Raw genomic sequence first — 20,185 nt, 5'->3', positions numbered from 1 at the left:
GCCTTTCATATGTCCAGGGATCTCAAATACAATGTCCAGAAATTAAAAGTGCTCCCCGAGAGCTGTTTCTGTACTATTCACCAGTTAATTATTAACTCTGCAAACTGTCCATAATCTCTAATACTCCAGTTTCAGTCAATTGCCTGTATCTTCATTTCCAGTCTTTATTTTACACTGTCTCACTGTGTGTCCATTTATTCCTAAGCCAATGTACATTATATAATAAATATATCATACTTGCCTCAGTGTAAATAATAAAGAGCTGTTTGTGTATGATGGTTATTTACATAAATGCCCTGGGTTCACTAGCAAACATGTTTTACAAACCTACGTCAATAAAATGTAAAAATGCTTCTGTTCTGAACACTCCTTGGAACTATTCCTGCCTTGCCTCATACACGTTTTACTTATTTATTTTCCTTCCGACAATAAAACAATCAGTGACAGCCTGCTAGTTTTCCTCCCTTATTTGAAAACACACTTAATAATGCATTCTTTTACAATGATTTTGTGTCACACAAAGCAAAGTTTAATGTGGTCAAATAAATAGTGGTCCTAATGTCAAATGGTGGTGGTGAGCAGGCGTAGCCAGGCCAGGCCCTGGGCAGGCCTCCCTGACTGGGACCGGCAGCCCAAGGGAATGCTTTTCATATTCAGCAGGCTGAGCCCACACCTGCTCAGCCAAAGAAACCTTCCCAGTGAATTTACACTGCTCCTAGAGTCAGCGGTGAGGCTGGAGTTGTAACAGGCAATTCTAAAAAACAGAGATGCGATTTTCAGAGAAAAGAGAGAGATGTGCAGATGTGTCCTTTGTCCTACACACACAGACCTCCCACACCTTCTCTGGGCCTAGAAAATGAGGGGGTTGAATCAGCTGCTAGCTGAGGTCTTCTCCAGTTCACACATAGTTGATTCTCCATATTTTGCTTTCACATCTCCTTCCAGCTGGCTCATTCAGAGAGGGGCTATTAGTGTCAGGGGCGGAATGTGAATGGAGCTAAGCGGCCCTCACTCCACCTCGCCTTTCTCCAAGCCCCACTTCCACTCTGCCAGGAAGGTTTGCACTCTTTTTTTGCAGCTCAAGTCCTGAAGCAAAAATTTATCTCCCATAATATTCTCTTGTCCTACTGAAAGTCATAGTTTCAACATATGTGTTTTGTTTCTCCCCAACCCCAAAAGGATTCGTGTATAGCTGCTGAGTTCATTCAGCGGTGAACCACGTCTGTCATTCAGGAGAAGCTGGCATTAAGGAATATTGAGGGAATCCAAAGGAAATCATCGCCCAGTTCCTGCCCTTGAGGAGACGGTTACCTACAGGGTATACCAGACCCACACCAGAAAGGGAATCACAAAGAGGTTTCTGCAAAAATGGTTAAAATGTGTAAAGTTGAAGCCTTCATGCTTCTGCCTACACTTTTTCTTAGCCTTATTTCCCACTCAGAATCCTTTTGCATTCTACAGTCTCTAGTACACATGTCTTCAAACTTTTGTCTAAACTGATCTCTGCCAGTACATCCTTCCTCAACTACTGCTTTCCTAAATCCTGCATTTCCTCAAAGGTCCAAACCAAATCCCTCCCTCTCCTAGGTTCCCCATCTTCTCTGAGCTTGAGGCCCATCAAAGTAGTTGAGCTGGGATTCAGAGTGGACCAACACAAAAATCACCTGGGCCCTCCTTCCTCCTTGACCACCAAGACTTACTGCTACTTAGGATGGTGGTATTGGGGTCACTTACCAAATGTTGTTCAAACTACCTTGGTTGTTCATGACAATAGAAGATAAAGTATGTTAATTTCACTCACAGATTTCAAACTCACAGATTTAGAAGAAATTAGGGGAAGCTTCTCACAGGGGCTGCTGTTTTATCTCATGCAAGACATTCTTCCTAGGGTCAAGGTCAGGGACAAATCAGGGACATAGACTCCAGGTAGCTCCCAATCAGTTGGGATAGCATGTGTAGGTAGGCCACCAGTGACTCATAAGTCATGGCCAAAGCAAGATAATGGAGGCATTGTGATATGTGATGCTGCCCCTTCAGAATTTGTGTTCTAAGCTGCTACATTTTGACCTATCTAGAGATGACCTCAGTGTCCCAAGCTCATGACTGGATTGTGAGATCTGTAATGCCTTCTCTTGTCCTGCCATCCCTGTTCCAGGTATACTTAGTCATTGATCCTACCTATCTGTCCAGGGTGGACTCATTGGCTTTCAGTAGCAGAGAAAGCCAATTAGCATTTATACTAATCCCTAAGAGCAACAGATAGGGTATCATTATCCAGGTGGCCTGATTCTTCACTCACACACACACACATGCACACACTCCCTGACAGGGCAACATGACTCTCTGATCCAGGTCCATTTCTGTGGGTTTCTTGCACTCCACTCTTTATGAAATTTACTGCATTGTGATCTCAAGCCTATTTTCTTTGCCCAAAATACACTGAGTAGAATAATAATCAAAAGGAAGACTTTAAACTGACACTAGGACTTTCATCTTGTGATCTCAGAGAGCTTTACCAGAAGGTAAATAATTAATGTACTGCAAGTGACACAAAGACCAGGCAGCCTGGAAAACCAAGTCCATCAATGAAAGACGTTGCGGCATAAGGCAGTGCTTGTAGGGACAACCATCCACCAGTGGGCCCAGTAGTTTCTGGCTAAGTTGAACAAGAAGCTACAAACTATAACAACTGGGTTTTCTCTTGACCTGATGTGTCAAGATGGGGAGGGAGAGTTCCCAGAGTAACCTCTGGAGAGGGCATGGCCCACTTTCGCAAGAAGAAGTGAGCTCTAGCCCAGAAGAGTGGATATTACTTACACAATCACCAAGAGCTTTTGACTCACTGATGCTTTGGGGAGTCATTCATCCCAAAAGTCATTCATCATGACTGCTGTCAGGATTACCTGACAATAGTCCTGTGAGTTAACCCTTTTTGCAGATGAGAAGATTCAGGCCCAGAAAACATATCTGTCCTGTGAAAGGTCACATAGCTAGTATCATGACAGAACCCATGACTGAGGACCCTGATATATGTACTAACCAGCAATGCCACTCTCCAACACAGACCTCCTGGAGATGATGATGCTGACTTCTCTGGAGAACAGCAACATCGAGTTAAACACAGCAGAAAGACTGATCGGATCACAGTTGCCTGCAGCATTCTCCTGAGGATGACAGATTCCCTTCAGGTCAACTAGGAAGGTGACCTAGAAACACACACCTTCAGTCAGGGCAGCCAGCTCTCCAGGGCCTCAAGCTGAACCTGCACTGTTTCCATGGCAACCACCACCAGGTCTGATGCTTGGCCCTTGAGATGGGCCTTGGCTGGTCCAGGGAAAGGATGCTTGGTATGGGAGAAGGAGAAGGGCAGGGCACTTTCTACTTCTACTAACTTCTAGTCCTTTCAATCTCTCTTTATCTACTTGTCACCCTCCTATTTCAGGAAAGAGTCTATCCTCCAGGAAATCACACTTCAAAAACATTTCTCCGAACAAAGACCTTTCACCCATGGCTGGACTCCTTTCCAGAGAATGGAAGAAGAATGCCTGAACAGCCTGGTGTGCTAAACAGAGACCCAGGTTCCTGGGAACAGTGATGTTACTGTGCGACCTTGGGTAAGCTACTTAACCTTTTTGAAGCTTTGTTTCCCTGCATATAAAACAGAACTCATCATGCTTTTCCATCCAACTTTAGGGATGTTCTGAGAATTAATGAGGCAGTATATACAAAGCCCTCGGGCTCTTTTGAAGAAAGATACACTAGAAATCCTTGGGCTGTTACCAAGGGGCATTGTCATGATGATGCATTTTAAAACATTCTTCACCTGCATTACTAAAATAAACTCAGCTTGTATTAAAATAGATAGCCCAATAGCCTAATTTTCTCCTCCCTGTTCTGAGGCTGCTCTTTGTGCTTTTTGCTTCCTTCATCTTACACTGTGAACAGCTATGGTCAGTGTTACCCTTGACCCCTATGCAGAAACCCAGGGTGAGAGTTGGGAAGGGCTCTAAGGACCATTTGTCTACATCTTCCCATAACACATATGGGGAAGCTGAAACAAAGGAAGAGCCAATGCTTTACCCTGGGTCATCTCACTAGTGAAAAATCAAGAATCTGATCTTTGGAGCCTTCATTCTGTGCCTCGTCGAACTGCAGAAGAAGGTAATAAAGAAAGAAGGAGGGGAAAAGAAATAGGGGGACATGTATTTTTGTTCTTTAAACCTTTAAACTTCTGTTCTCTACGGTATTAGGGGATGAAAAAAGAAACTAAGGAAAAAAACCAATACTCCGCGTATGTGCCTATTACGCATGCTAGCCCCATACTGGGTGCTTTACAATCACTGTCCCATGTAAATTGTACAATTTTCTGAATGGGGGATTATTATCCCCATTTCTAATGAGGGATATGACACTCACAGAAGTTAAGTAACTTGCCCAAGGTCCTGGAGTGAAAAAGAATGGAATTAAGATTAATTCAATAAATGAATATTTATTGAGCATTTTCTATGTGCCAAACTCTGCCCTTGGCAGATAGGATGCTTTAGTGAGCAGAATTAGACATTACCCTCTTAGAGCTCACAGGCTGAGGAGCTTAGAGTGTGGTAGCGTAGCAGACAGCAGTCCAACCACCTCACAAATCCTTGTAATGCCTCAACATTGATATGTGTTATGAAGGAAAGACACATGGCCCTTTGAAAAAGTATAAAAGAGAGACTAGATTTCAGCTTTAAGGCAGAGAAGGATTGCCGGAGAAACCGGTGCCTCAGCTGGGGCCCTAAAGTGGATGAGCAGAGTTAACCAGTTAAAGGGAGTGGGACAGGGAGGCAGGGCACACAGGGAAGGGGTCTACTGGAACTCACGTCCGTCTCAGTCCAGAGTACTGGCTCCTTTTTGGCTACCAAGAGGGGTGAGGTGTTACTGAGGACCCCTGCTGTGGGGACCAGTGAGCAATGCCACAGCGCAACTCAGAATCTCTTGGTGACGATGTTGATTGCCCTGGAGAACAGGGACAGTGAGTGGCACACAGAAGAGAGATTGGTCAGATCACAGATACCTGCAGCATTCTCCTAACTGAAGGCAAGGCTTCCTTCAGGTCACGCAGGAAGGTCACCTGGACTGCCACAGACAGGCTATACCCCATTGGTAAGACTACTCTGTCCTATTGGTCATCCTTTTGCCTTTTCTATGACACTCAGCCCATAAGCCAAGCTTCCTGGAGGGAGAAGGCCTGGAATCCAGACACCAGAACCCAGCCCTTCCCTTTGGTGTATGTCTGTGTGCTTAAATTCTGCAGGTCTATTCCCCTGGGGTTTCCTCCTCAGCACGTCCTCCCTCAGACTGCCAGGCCTCTGACAAATTGCACCCTATGCAACCGTCCCCTGGTCAGGCCAAGGCCCCATCTATGGGGAAGGCATCAGGCCTGGTGGTGGTCTCCATGGAAACAGTGCCGGCTGAGCTTCAGGCCGTGGAGAGCTAGCTGCCCTGACTAAAAGTATATACTTCTAGGTGACCTTCCTGGGTGACCTGAAGGAAGCCTTGCCTTCAGTTAGGAGAATGCTGCAGGTATCTGTGATCTGACCAATCTCTCTTCTGTGTGCCACTCACTGTCCCTGTTCTCCAGGGCAACCAACATCGTCGCCAAGAGGTTCTGAGTTGCGCTGTGGCATTGCTCACTGGTCCCCACAGCAGGGGTCCTCAGTAACACCTCACCCCTCTTGGTGGCCAAAAAGGAGCCAGTACTCTGGACTGAGACGGACGTGGGTTCCAATAGACCCCTTCCCTGTGTGCCCTGCCTCCCTGTCCCACTCCCTTTAACTGGTTAACTCTGCTCATTCACTTTAGGGCCCCAGTTCAGGCATCGATTTCTCAGGCAATTCTACCCTGGCCTTAAGGACGAAGTCAGATGAAGACACATCAGGTTGTTATTGGTCTGAAAACTAAATTCCCTTCTGGAAAAGTGAAGGGATGAAACTGTCCCTGGAATACTCTTCCCGCCATCTAGCTCCTGATGATAAATCCATATTTGCTTTCCCCTCACCAAGGCCCAGGCTGACACAACCAAAGCCTTTCTTTCTCACCGCCATATTTTATTTTGCTTTAAATATTAGGTGAAGAGAGAAGTGGGGGGTGGGGGGGGGGGACGGGCAGAAGGAAGAGAAAGAAAAGGAGAGGGAGGAAGGGAAGGGAAGAGATGGTAAAGAGACTAACAATGAGGAGTGTGCAGAAACAAAGAGAAGGAGAGTGCAGAGGGAGAAGGGAAATCATCTGATATTTTTCACCATTTGGAAGTTACCGAGAGAAAGTTATTCAAAGTACCACTGTAAAAAGGCCATAAAACACCTTGGGGAAAACATGAAAGTCATGCCGCCACCATACAGATGAGCACCCTGGAATTAGCTGCCAGAGAAATGTCTGAAAAGAGGAAATTCAATGGCCCACACGGCTGCCTCTACCCCCTCCCTCCTGGTTTCCACCCCCTCCAAACCGCCTGGCTCTGAAAGCAGAGGCAGTAATTTGGAGCCAGCAAGTGTGAAGGAATGTCGGAGCTGCTATTTGCCTTCATGAAGCACATCTTGAGTGCATCTATTAGAAATATATTTTAAAATACACTTTCAGTTTCACTATAGAAAATCCGAAAAAGTCAGGAACTTCTGAAGAAGAAAATAAGCACAACTCCTACCTCCAGCACCCAGAAATCCAGTGTTGACACTTTATGGTGCATGGTTCTGTCACTTGGTTTTCACGCTTACAGCATTTGGCTTAAGGTCTGTTGAGAAGGGCAGGAGAGATTTTCTCTCCACCCATGAGATCTCTTCAGGACTAAGAAAAGGCATTCTCCAGAACCACTTGATGGTGGGGGAGGTGGGGGTGGGCAACACCAGGCAGCTAACACCTTGGGGCACAAATGCTAAAACCAAGGAAACTTGAGATGCTCTCGGCCCAATGGCAAAGTCAACACAGGTTCGCAGGGAGTAAAGGTTAGTTTTTATCAGGAAGCAGAGGCCTTGGCCTCAGCAGACTTGAGAGCAGCTGGGATATAAATGCAGAGAGACCAGGGGAGGCAGGTACACTGCTGTGTACCTCAGCATCACTGGGCAGAGGGGCGAAGAACTTCTGCTCTGGCAGATGCTTTAAAGAAGTCACAAGAACCAAAGACTATAGAAAATGTGTTATGTCAGGGGCATCATGGGCGGCTCAGTTGGTTGAGTGTCTGACTCCAGCACAGAGCCTGGAGCCTGCTTCAAGTTCTGTGTCTCCCTCTCTCTCTCTGTCCCTTCCCACCCCCTGTTCACACTCTGTCTGTCTCTCAAAAATAAATAAACATTAAAAACTTTTTTTTAGAAAATGTATTATGTCAGTGCTTGAGCCTAAATAATAGATGTGGTACATTGACTTCATGACTTGGGAGAGATTTAAAAATAGGGGGAATTCTATCCTAACCTCAAAAGGACAGCCAATAAGGATAAACTAGGAGAAAGAGTCCTATCGCTCTGTGGCCAGTGATACACTCAACAAATGTATGGCAGCTCTTAAAGCCCCTTCACATGCATTCAAGCCTTTGATCCTCACAATGGTCTTGTAAGATAATAATAATAAAAAAAAATCCCAACTTACAGAGAGGAGGAAAATGAAAATCCAAATGGTTGAGTCAATGCTTCCTAACCTTTTTACACATCATGACACAAAGAGAAAATGATGTTATACGGCCCACTGGGGTACACAGGATACTTGTAGTTGAGGCAAGTGGTCCAAGGGCTTCAGCCACTCCTACTCTGACTCAGTCTCCCTGAGTGCTAAGGAGTTAACAGTTTGGTATCTCTGCACAACTGTTGGCTATCTGCAGTATATCCATGACCATGGCATTGCGGGGGAAGGAAGCTCTGGGCCAAGAGATGTGGCCAGAGCTACGTTGTGAGAAGCAAAAGAGAATGCTACCACTCTGCACCTTGCCCCAAGGACATCTCAAATGTCCTAACAGAGATGTTAGCCACAGAAGAATCCTGGGGTTCACTCTGCAGGCAGCCAGGAAAACAGCAGGTATGTTCAACACTGTCATCACCACACAAAGCAGGTGATTCAAGTGAATAAGGGTCTTGAAGTTGGATCTGATGGAGCCATAGAAAGTTCCATTCAAGCATTTATAACTGCTAAGATGCTTCAAAAAAAAAAATGAGAGGTAAACTCAGCTCCTTTCACCACCCTGGGAAATTCAGAAAATAATTTCACGGGATGGTTATTGAATGGCCAAAAAGTAATGATTACAAATGACTGCGTTAACTGCTGTACGTGGCCTCATCTGTCATCATTGCAGAGTCTTATCAGGAACCTCATCAGGATTAGTGGCTCATCATGACTGATGGTATTTGCCAACCAAGACGGCTGGGCTCCATCCCTTGTCCCTTCAATCATAGTGGCAGGAGGAGACTTCTAAGGTTTGAGCATAAACTCTGAGCAATTGCTCTCAGCAATGACTCCAGGAGTGACTTCCAAGATAATGGGCTCCTTTTCTGCAAGTGAGAGTCTATCTCTTCCAAACCTCCTAGGTCTTGCTGTCACTGGGGAGCTTGAGCAACATCAGGACATGATGGTATATGATAAACTAAACCTTCTAGCCTGCTGACTAAAAGGGTATACTCAGTACAAGTAGTTTGTACTCAGGCAGCATCTACATGATATTAAGCCCCTGGGTGGAAAATGAAAACATTTCCTTACTTCCCTGAATATTTCCAAATGCTAACCAGAGGTTTCCATTCTTGTCAGGATAATGTGCATGCCCTTTATCAATCTAACCCAAGAGAAGCAGTTAGGACTGAGCATTAGAAATATTTGGAGCATGTGAAGAAAACATGAGCTAGTTGGATACTATTACTTATATTGCCTCTAACTGTGTATAGAGTAGACTGACTTCTAGAGAGGTTCTTGCAATGAGCAGAAAAGGTGTTGTAGGAAGGTGAACTCAATTCCCTGCTAATTGTTCACATTCACCAATAGATTATCAGTGGGTGGGAAGGAGGTACATTACTTCCACCACCACCCCCCCGCCCTTGCATCCAAGATAAACCTCCCCCCCACTCTGTTTTTTGTACAGAATGCATTCCAGAGACTTCTGGAATACCCACATCCATAAATACTGCTGAAGCATATCATTACTTCTGTAAAATGCATTGCCACAACAGGCAGAAAACAACAAATCATTCACCAAGTGACTGAGGACCACACCCAGCCTAATAGCATGAGACTTTAAAATTCGTATCTCAGCAAAACGACCATTGATTACATATCATGGAATTTGGAATCACCTACAAATAGTGAAAACCGTGACTATTAAATCTGTCACTACTGAGAAGTTGCTGCAGTCAGAATATGAAAGAGGAATACAACCAGATACAAAAGTTACTTTTTCAGGTACAGTAGGGTCCTCTGGGGTAGATACTCAGGTTCGAGATCCTGCAACTGGTAGAGGGGAGGAAAGAACTCACACATACTGGAAGATCCATCCGTGGCCTTCCCACTTCCCACGTTTGTAGACCTGTGCAGTCTTCCTGTCCAAGGTAAGTAGCAATTATATCCACAACAATCATATCCACAATAAGCCTGACTCACCCTTGAGATGAAAAGGCTTGAGGAAAGCACGTTTGTAGGTTGCTCATTGGTGGGGAGACCCCAAAGATTAAAAACATTGAGATCCTTACTCTCTGGAGTGGATATAAGTGGAGCAGATATAAGACCAACAGAGAGAAGCTCTAGAATGTGATGCAGTCTGCTGGCAAAAGCAAGAAGGAAACTAGAAGTGAGTTGAAGGCAATCCACTCCCAGAGCAAACAGGAGAGTGTAACGCCAAAAAGAAAAACACACATTTGGCTCATGGGGCCCCTGTCCTGCAAGGGGAGCACTGAGGAAGAGTGACCTAGCCGAGCTCCCCCAAAGTCATGCAGGAATTACAAGCAGGATCAGGGAAGAGAAAACCCAATGTCACTCCAGCAGAACGAAATGGCAGCCAAAGCTTCCTCCTGTTTGCGTTATCCTTGCTATAGAGGTATGTGGTAGGAGATGAGGGTTTATAAAAGGGGCTTTAAACTAGATTAGGAAGAGGAGGCCAGATGGGGAATCCCAGACGGTGCCCTATCATCTTGGGGTTTAGATCCTGGCTTAGACATCAGGCTGACCTGAAATCAACTCACAGCTCCAACACCTACTACCACCAGGGTGATCTCAACCATGCTATTCAACTTCTCTAAGCTCCACTTTCCTTGTCTGTGATGTGAGGACAGTAATAGAATCAACGTTATGCGCTTGCCTTGAAGATGCCGTGAGAGAAAGCTTCTGAGCCACTTGGCACAATGCCTAGCATATGGTATGTGTTCAGTAAGTATTATTTATATCACCATAAATAATAATGTATTATCATTATAATAAATAGAGGAAATGCTGGACAAAATTTGGGTCCAGCCACGGAGAAGTCTGAGTTTTGAGATTTGGGGTAAGTCTGTACGATCTCTATGAGGGAGAACAAGAGTTTTGTGGGCAGCAGAAAAGATCTGGAATCCAGACACAGCCACAGGGGTGGTTGTTTTCAGGGCTGAGTAGGCAGTGACAAGAGGGGATGAAGCAGCTGCCTCAGGAAAAAGTGGCTGTGGGAGCTTCGGCATGCAGATCCTGGCAGACCATTGGCTAATATCAGAGAGGCCAGTAGTAGAGGCCTGAACTTTGAGTCCTTATGCTTACAAAGGTGGAGGGTGCCAGATACATAGCCAGTCTGAGAGCCAGTAAAGCATAAATTAGATTCCCATGGCAAGAACTCAGGAACAGAAAAACAAGGTAAGCTCCCAGTTAGGAGGGAAACATGGAGAACAAGCAGAGAAACAGGGCCCAGAGATGACACTGGAGCCAGGTGTCAGCCTCCCTCTCACCCTGTCCTGGACTCACTGACTGACCGAGTAATCTCTTTCTATTTAATGCTGTTTGTATTCACTCCCCTCATCCATGTTCAAGCCCAGACAGAAGGTGCTACAGACAATCTCTACCACCTCCTGGATTCTCTGGGCAAATCATGGAGATTTCACATTGTGCCAAAGATAGGAGATTGGCAAATATTTTCAGATTATTTTTAATGGGAAAAAGGAATGGAGTTCAGGGACGTTATTAGACTTGTAAGCTTAACAGTGGTCTCTGGCATGATTCTACAATGGATAATCAACCAGATGGCTTGGAAACCTTTAGAAATATAGACTGACCATAGGGAGACAAAACTAGCTCAATAGGAATAAGATATGATCAGACTAAGAGTAATATACTTACTATTAAAAAAACAAGCAACACAGTCCCCTCCCCTCACCAAAAAGGAAAATAAGTACAAAACAAAGGTCCCTGTAAAATACATAAATCCTGATTTTGCTCCTTCTCTCACTATACCCTCCCCCACACACTCACATGCAGAAATACAAATGGTTAATAAATATCTGACAGAAGTTCAATCCTAACAGTATTCAGAGGGAAGCAAATTAAAATACCAAAATACTGCTTTCACTTATTGAATTAGAAAATATTCAGAAATAATTTTTAGTAATGTAGATAGCTTAAACTCATTTAAATTAATTTCAAATAAATGTTCTATGTAAGTGATGAATTGCTAAATTCTATTCCTAAAGCCAATATTACACTCTGTGTTAACTAACTAGAATTTAAATAAAAATTGGAAGCAAAAAAAATAAAAGAACATAAAACAAATGTTAAAATGATCATGCTCAACAATTATGAGGGTCAATGAGACAGATACATCCTTGGTAGGGGTATAAATTATAAATTTAATTGCTATTTGTAACAATAATGTTATAATGGCTAACAATGAAAGCTTACTATGTGTAAAGCCCTATAAACATGCATCATCTTATTTATCACAACAATCCTATGAAAAAGGTATTAATATCCTCATTCTGTATACGAAGAAATGAAGAGGATTAGAGTTTCAAATGCCCCGGAGATTCTGATTCTCACATGTCACCTGATAGAGGGAAGATGCGTAGGGAGAGGATGAGGAGAAATGAAAATGTCCCATAGGTGATTCTGGTCTGGGCATAACTATGTCTCCGCTGAGAATAACAACACTACACTACACTGTAGGTGTAGACAAGCAATTTTGGTAATATTTAGAATCTTAAGAGTGTGCATACCACTGACTCTGATTTTATTCTAAAAAAAAATATTCTGTTACAAAAAAAATATTTGTTGGGGTGTGTAGGTGGCTCAATCCGTTAAGTGTCTGACTCTTGATTTCAGCTCAGGTCACAATCTCATGAACCTCATGATCTCACAGGTTCGGGAGATTGAGCCCTGCAGTGTTCTCTGCGCAGATAGCATACAGCCTGCCTGGGATTCTCTCTCCGCCCCTCCCCACTCGTGCTCACTTTCTTTCTCTTTCAAAATAAATAAACATTTAAAAAAAAGCAGAGAAAAAATGTGAACAACTACATTCTACAGTAACTTTATAACAGTAAATATTATTTCAATTAGAAACAGATTATCTAGGATTTGGTGGAATGAGTAAAAAAAAATAGTTGGGTTGTGTGGGTGGCTCAGTCAGTTAAGTGTCCAACTCTAGGTTTGGGCTCAGATCATGATCTCATAGTTGGTGGGATCGAGCCCAGTGTTGGGCTCTGCACTGACAGCACGGAGCATGCTTGGGATTCTCTGTCTCCCTCTCTCTGTCTCTGCCTCTCCTCTGCTCACTCTCTCTCTCAAAAATAAATAAAATAAACATCTTTTTAAAAAAGAAAGAAAATAGTAATAGTAGTCATGGTAATAATAATAACTTTGTTGCTTGCTCATTATGTGCCAGGTACTAGTTTAAGCTTCACTTGAATGCCCATGTATTCCTTATATAAATCTTATTTATTTATTTATATAAGATTATATAATTATTTATTTATTTATAATTATTTATTTATATAAGATTATATAAGATTAAGCTTCATTTGAATGCCCATGTATTCCTTATATAAATCTTTATTTATTTTTTGAGAGAGGGAAAGAGAGTGGGGGCAGAGAGAGAGAGAGAGAAAGAGAATCTGAAGCAGGCCCCAGGTTCTGAGCTGTCAGCACAGAGCCTGACGTGGGGATTGAACCCACGAACCATGAGATCATGACCTGAGCAGAAGTCAGATGCTCAACTGACTGAGCCACCCAGGCACCCCTCCTTATAGAAATCTTAAAGGACAGTGATTATAATTATCCTATTTTTCAAGTAAGGAAACTGAGCCACAGAAAAGTTAAGTAACTAGCCAGAAGTCACAAACTAACCCATGGTAGCATCAGGACTAGAACCCATACAATCTTACTCCAGAGTATTTACTATATATTTACTATATAAAAACTTATATATTTAATTGATTTCCAGGATACAATATTATGGAGCCATTAGAGGTAATGTTTCCAAAAAGTTTTTCATAACATGAGGAGATATTTACATTATATGCTTGAAAAAATACATATATAGTATGATTTCAGCTATGTAAAAAATATACAAAGAAAATGCCTGGAAGGAAAACACCAATTAACAGTAATTGTCTTTGAATGGTCCAGTCATGAGTCATTTATTTTCTTCTTTACACTATTCTGAATTTTTCTAATTTACTAAAATAAACATGTGTCTTTTTTTTTTAATTCAGGATGGAAATAAAGGGAAATCATACTCAAGCCAAATTACTTTTATTAAAAATATTTTTTTCTTTCTTGCAATGTATTTTAAAATTTGACCAAGTAAATTAAGAAAGGCAACATATTTAACATAAAATGTCTAGAATTGCTTATTAAGGAAACAATGCTTCCTGTTTTAAGTAAATAAAAGAGGACCAAGATTAAGACTTACACATTCTTGAATTTCTACTCCCTTTACCCCAATATCTAGCACAGTGCTTTATGGAGTGTTAACTTCCAGCAAATAGCTGCAAAATTAATGACCTTATCCTTTTTAACACTTTTTAAAAAATCAGTAAGACATGGAAAAATTCCTTATAAAATTTGTAATGATAATTAATGCAACAGAAAACAGAATCGAAATTTGAAATTATCTAAGCCACTCAAAAAAATTAAAAACAGAACTACCCTATGACCCAGCAATAGCACTGCTAGGAATTTACCCAAAGGATACAGGAGCGCTGATGCATAAGGGCATGTGTACCTCAAAGTTTATAGCAGCACTTTCAACAAGAGCCAAATTATGGAAAGAGCATAAATGTCCATCAGCTGACGAATGGATAAAGAAGATGTGGTTTATATATACAATGGAATACTACTTGGCAATGAGAAAGAATGAAATCTGGCCATTTGCAGCAACATGGATGGAACTGGAAGGTATTATGCTAAGTGAAATAAGTCAATTGGAGAAAGACAGATACCACAGGTTATCACTCATAGGTGAATCTTGAGAAACTTAACAGAAGACCCTGGGGGAGGGGAAGGGAAAAAAAGTTACAGAGAGGGAGAGAGGCAAACCATAAGAGACTCTTGGATACTGAGAACAAACTGAGGGTTGATGGGGGGACAGGGGAGAAGGGAAAGTGGGTGATGGGCATTGAGGAGGGCACTTGTTGGGATGAGCACTGGGTGTTGTATGGAAACCAGTTAGTTATATAAACCAATTTCCAATGTCATGGGAACGAATTTTAAATATAATTAAAAAATGAAATTATCTAAGCCAAATTCAGATGAAATATAATATTCATTAAACTTTCAAAAGTATCAACTGTTTATGTATCAAAAGCCTTAAAATAATTTAACCATTATTTTGATGATGGGATTCTAAAAACATCTCAGGAAAAACCTGAGAATATGCACAATAGTCCCAATGATATTCCTGGTAACACCTAAAGATTAGAAACAATTAGATCTGTAACAGTACATGATAAGTTGAATATACTGTGGGCACCCTTAAAATAGAATATTATCTAGTAAAAGGATTTGTAGGAATTTATTTATTGATGTAGATTTTTCATAATACCTTAAGTTAAAAAAGGCAGGTAAAACAGTGTGATCCTAATTTGGTTAAAATATGTAAATGGCAAAGAGCTAGAGATAAGTGCATGGAATATATAGATTGGAAGGCTATACCATAAAATGTCAGCAGCAGATATCTTTGCATAGTTTAATTATGGGTAGCTTTGTGTGTTTGTATTTTTTCATTATGCTCCATCAAATTCTTTAAAAAATATCTTCTAACCACTATAGAGTGTGTATTGGGGTGTTAGAGTTGGTGCCAATTTTTCAACATTTCACATAGAAAAGATGGGGGGGGGGGTTGGGGATTCTGGATGTATGACTGCCCTAATCTCTTACATAGCTAGCAATGCAGTATGGCAGCTAAAAAGACGTTAAGTCCAATCTTAAGTGACATCACTAGCAGCAAAACCTCCAGACTATAGGCAACAGTAGCTCCTTTGGGCTCCACAGTGGGCAAAGCACATTGATAATACTGCATTCACTTCTTGCATTATTTTAGGAAAAGAATTGACAAACTAGGGAGTCCAGAGCAAAACAAGCAGGTGGCAGGGACATCTGCCATAAGCAAGGTTTGCCTGGAAAAGAAAAGTCTACTGGGAGAAATCCACTCTACCATCCCTCCCAACTTGGTATCTGTTTTCTTTTACATAATCCTCCCTGTGTATCTACCAGAAGGAAATATCCTAGGCTAATTCCCCAGAATAACGCATTATATCCTCATGGAGGGTGGGAAATGGCTGGAGCTAGAGCTGGAGTAGGGAGTGAGCTCCAGGAGGAACAGAAAGGTCATGACAAGAGTAACTGAGCCAAAGTAAGAAGGAGAAAGACAAGCATGAGAAAGGGAAAGGGTAAACATACAAGCCTGGTGGGCTGAGAGCTTTGAAACACTGCTCCTGGCATGGGAGGAGTTGAGAAGTGGAGAGATGACTGGCAACCGCAAGGAAGCTTCCATAGTAGTTTTTATGGGAGATTTTAATATCCCACTTACATCAATGGATAGACTATCCAAACAGAAAATCAACAAGGAAACAGTGGATTTGAATGACACATTGGACCAGAGGGATCTAACAGATATATTCAGAACATTACATCCTAAAACAGCAGAATACACATTCAAGAGCACATGGAACATTATCCAGAATAGATCACATATTAGGTCACAAAACAAGTCGTAACAAATTCAAAAGTATCAGTTATACCATGCACCTTTCCCAGCTACAGCACTATGGAAGCAAAAATCAAGCACAAGAAAAAATGTGGAAAGAACACAAATACATGGAGGTTAAATAACATGCTACTGAACAATGAATGAGTCAACCAATAAATCAAAAATGAAAAAAAAAAAAAACACAAGGAGACAAATGAAAAGGAAAACACAGTGGTCCAAAGTCTTTGGGATGTGGCAAAAACTGTTCTAAAAGGGAAGTTTATAACAATACAGGTCTACCTCAAAAGCAAGAAAAATGTCAAATAAATAACCTAACCTTATACCTAAGGATATAGTAAAAGAAGAAAAAACAAAACCCAAAACCAGTATAAGGAAGGAAATAATAAAGATTAGAGCAGAAATAAAGCAAATAGAAACTAAAAACAATAGAACAGGTCAATGAAGCTGGTTCTTTAAAAAGAACCAGAGGCTGGTTCTTTAAAAAGATCAACAAAATGATAAACTTTTAGTTAGGCCCATTCAAAACAAAAGAGAGAGAGAGGAGAAAAGACTCAAAATCAGAAATCAAAGAGGAGAAATAACAACCAACATCACAGAAATACAAAAATTATAAGAAATTATGAAAAATTATATGCCAACAAGTTGGACAACCTAGAAGAAATGGATAAACTCCTAGAAACATATAACCTCCCAAAATCTGATTCAGGAAGAAATAAAAAAAAATTTGAAGATGATTACCAGCAATGAAACTGAATCAGTAATCAAAAAACTCCCAAAAAACAAAAGTCCAGGACTAGACAGCTTCACAGGTGATTTCTTACCAAACATTTAAAGAAGAGTTATTATCTATTCTACACTGATACCAAAACGAGATAAAGACACCAGAGAGAGAGAGAGTGAGAGTGAGAGAATGAGAGAGAGAGAGAGAGAGAGAGAGAGAGAGGGGGGGGGGGGAGGAGAGAACTACAGGCCAATATCTCTGATGGACATAGATGTAAAACTCTTCAACAAAATATTAGCAAACCAAATCCAATGATACATCAAAAACATCATTTACAATTATCAAGTAGAATTTATTCCCAGGATGCAAGGCGGCTCAGTATTTGTGAATCAATCACTGTGATACATAACATTAACAAGAGAAAGGATAAAAACCATATGATCATGTCAATAGATGCAGAAAAAGCATTTGATAAAGCACAACATTCATTCATGATAAAAAACCCCAAAAAAGTAGGTTTAGGCAGAACATATCTCAATATAATAAAGACTATATATGAAAAACCCACAGTTAACATAATCAATGGTGAAAAAATGACAGCTTTCCCCCTAATGTCAAGAAAAAAACAAGGTGTCCAGTCTCACTACTTTTATTCAACATAGTACCGGAAGTCCTAGTCACAGCAATCAGAAAAGAAAAAGCAATAGAAGGCATCCAAATTGGTAAGGAAGAAGTAAAACTCTCCCTATTTGCAGATGACATGATACTATCTATACATGGAAAACCCTGAAGACTCCACCAAAAAAACCCTGAAGACTCCACCAGCACTAATAAATGTAGAGAAATCTGTTGCATTCCTATACACTAATAATGAAGCAATAGCAAGTGAAATTAAGAAAACCATCCTGTTTACAACTGCATCAAAATAATAAAATATCTAAAGTTAACCAAAGAGGTAGAAGACTATCAAACACCTCTGCAGTACTCTGTAGTACTCTGAAAACTATAAAACACTGATGAAAGAAATTAGGGATGATGCAAATAAGTGGAAAGACATTCCATGCTCATGAGTTGGAAGAACAAATATTGTTAACTGTCTGTACAACCCAAAGCAATCTACAAATTTCATGCAATCTCTATTAAAATGCCAACAGCATTTTTCACAGAACTAGAACAAGCAATCATAAAATTTGTATGGAATGACAAAAGATCCCAAATAGTGAAAGCAATCTTGAAAAATAAAAACAAAACTGAAGATATCACAATTCCAGACTTCAAGTTATACTACAAGGTGGTAGTAATTAAAACAGTATGGTATTTGCATAAAAATAGACACACATATCAATGAAATAAAATTGAAAACCCAGAAATAAATTCACAATTATATACTCAATTAGTCTTTTACAAAGGAAGAATGAAGGTACAATGGGAAAAGACAGTAACTTCAACAAACGTGTCAGGAAAACTGGACAGCTACATGCAAAAGATCGAAATTGGAACATTTTCTTACACTATATACAAAAATAAACTTAAAATGGATTAAGGACCTAAATGTGAGATCTGAAATAAAAAATCCTAGAAGAGAGCATAGGCAGTAATTTCTCTGACATTGGATATAGCAACATTTTTCTAGATATGTCTCCTTAGGTAAGGGAAACAAAAGCAAAAATAAACTATTGGGACTGCAATAAAATAAAAAGCTTCTGTACAGATAAAGAAACAATCAACAAAACTAAAAGACAACCTCTAAATGGGAGAAGAAATTTGCAAATGACATATCCAATAAAGGGTTAGTATCCAAAATATATAAAGAACTTCTACAACTCAATACCAAAAAAACACCAACACCAAAAAAAATAAAACAACATAATTAAAATGGGCAGAAGACATGAACAAATATTTCTCCAAAGACATACAGATGGCCAACAGACACAGGAGAAGATGCTCAACATCACTAATCATCAGAAAAATGCAAATCAAAACCACAATGAGATATCACCTCACACCTGTCAGAGTAGCTAAAATCACAAACACAAGAAACAACACATGTTGGTGAGGATGTGGAGGAAAAGGAACCCTCTTGCACTGTTGGTGGGAACGCAAACTGGTTCAACCACTGTGGAAAACAGTATAGCGGCTTCTCAAAAAATTAAAAATAGAACTACCATAGGATCCAGTAATTCCATTACTGGGTATTTACCCAAAGAATATGAAAATTCTAATTCAAAAGGATATATGCACCCCTATGTTTATTGCATCATTATTTATAATAACCAAATCATGGAAACAGCCCAAGTGTCCACTGATAGGTGAATGGATAAAGAAGATATGGTATATATACAATGGAATTTTATTCAGCCATAAGAAATAATGAAATCTTGTCATTTGCAACAGCATGGATGGATCTAGAGAGTGTTATACTAATTTAAATAAGTCAGTCAGAGAAAGACAAATACCATATGATTTCACTCATATGTGGAATTTAAGAAACAAAACAAATAAACATAGAAAAACAGAGACAGACAATAAAAGATTCATAACTATGGAGAACAAACTGATGGTTATCATAGGGGAAGAGGAAGGGCAGATGGGTGAAATAGACGAAGGGGATTAAGAGTACACTCATCATGATAAGTAGCGAGTAATTGCTGAATCACTATATTGTACACCAGAAATTAACATAACACTGTGTTAACTATACTAGAATTTAAAAAAAATTTTAAATAAAGAAAAAGAACAACCAAATGGAGTTTGTTGAAAAGTAAGTGACACATAAATTTTCCTATTTTTTTTCTGCAGAGGAATCATACTCAAATTGCATGTATCATTATTTTTTATTACAAAATAAGGTTTCATGTTTTTTTCTTGAAAGCATAATTTGGCTTACAAGCCCACTGAGTGAATTTTTTAACTTGTGCAGTCATCTACTACTTTGTTGTCACTCTAGAATTACAGGGTGGTGATAACACAACTCATGTATCAATCTCTGCTCATATTTAGAGGAGTTTGCCTAGGTTTTTAAGACCAAGAAAAATTTTTTAAAATGTTTATTTATTTTGAGAGAGAGATAGGGAGAGCATACAAGCATGAGTGGGGGAGGGGCAGGGAGAGAGGAAAGAGAATCCTAAGGAGGCTCTGCACTGTCAGCACAGAGCCTGATGTGGAGCTTGATCCCACGAACCACGAGCTCATCGCCTGAGCCAAAACCAAGAGTCAGATGGTTAACCAACTGAGCCACCCAGGTGCCCCAAAACCAAGAAAAATTTGAGGCATATTTTGAGTATATAGATCTTAGGACTTTC

The 20,185-nt window shown here is 40.5% G+C and overlaps 1 protein-coding gene and 1 non-coding gene across 2 annotated transcripts in view; both read right to left on the bottom strand.

Annotated features, from left to right (window-relative positions):
* Positions 1-20,185, bottom strand: part of ALK (ALK receptor tyrosine kinase) — a 676,334-nt gene that overhangs the window by 485,418 nt on the left and 170,731 nt on the right. The window lies entirely within an intron of this gene.
* TRNAR-UCU (transfer RNA arginine (anticodon UCU)) lies at positions 13,101-13,185 on the bottom strand. Its single transcript has one exon. It is a non-coding gene; the product is annotated as a tRNA-Arg (tRNA).

Source organism: Prionailurus viverrinus, chromosome A3 (assembly GCF_022837055.1).
Source record: "Prionailurus viverrinus isolate Anna chromosome A3, UM_Priviv_1.0, whole genome shotgun sequence".
NCBI classification, from domain to species: Eukaryota; Metazoa; Chordata; class Mammalia; order Carnivora; family Felidae; genus Prionailurus; species Prionailurus viverrinus.
Note: the sequence above shows the minus strand (reverse complement) of the source record. Positions and strands in the feature narration are given on the sequence as shown.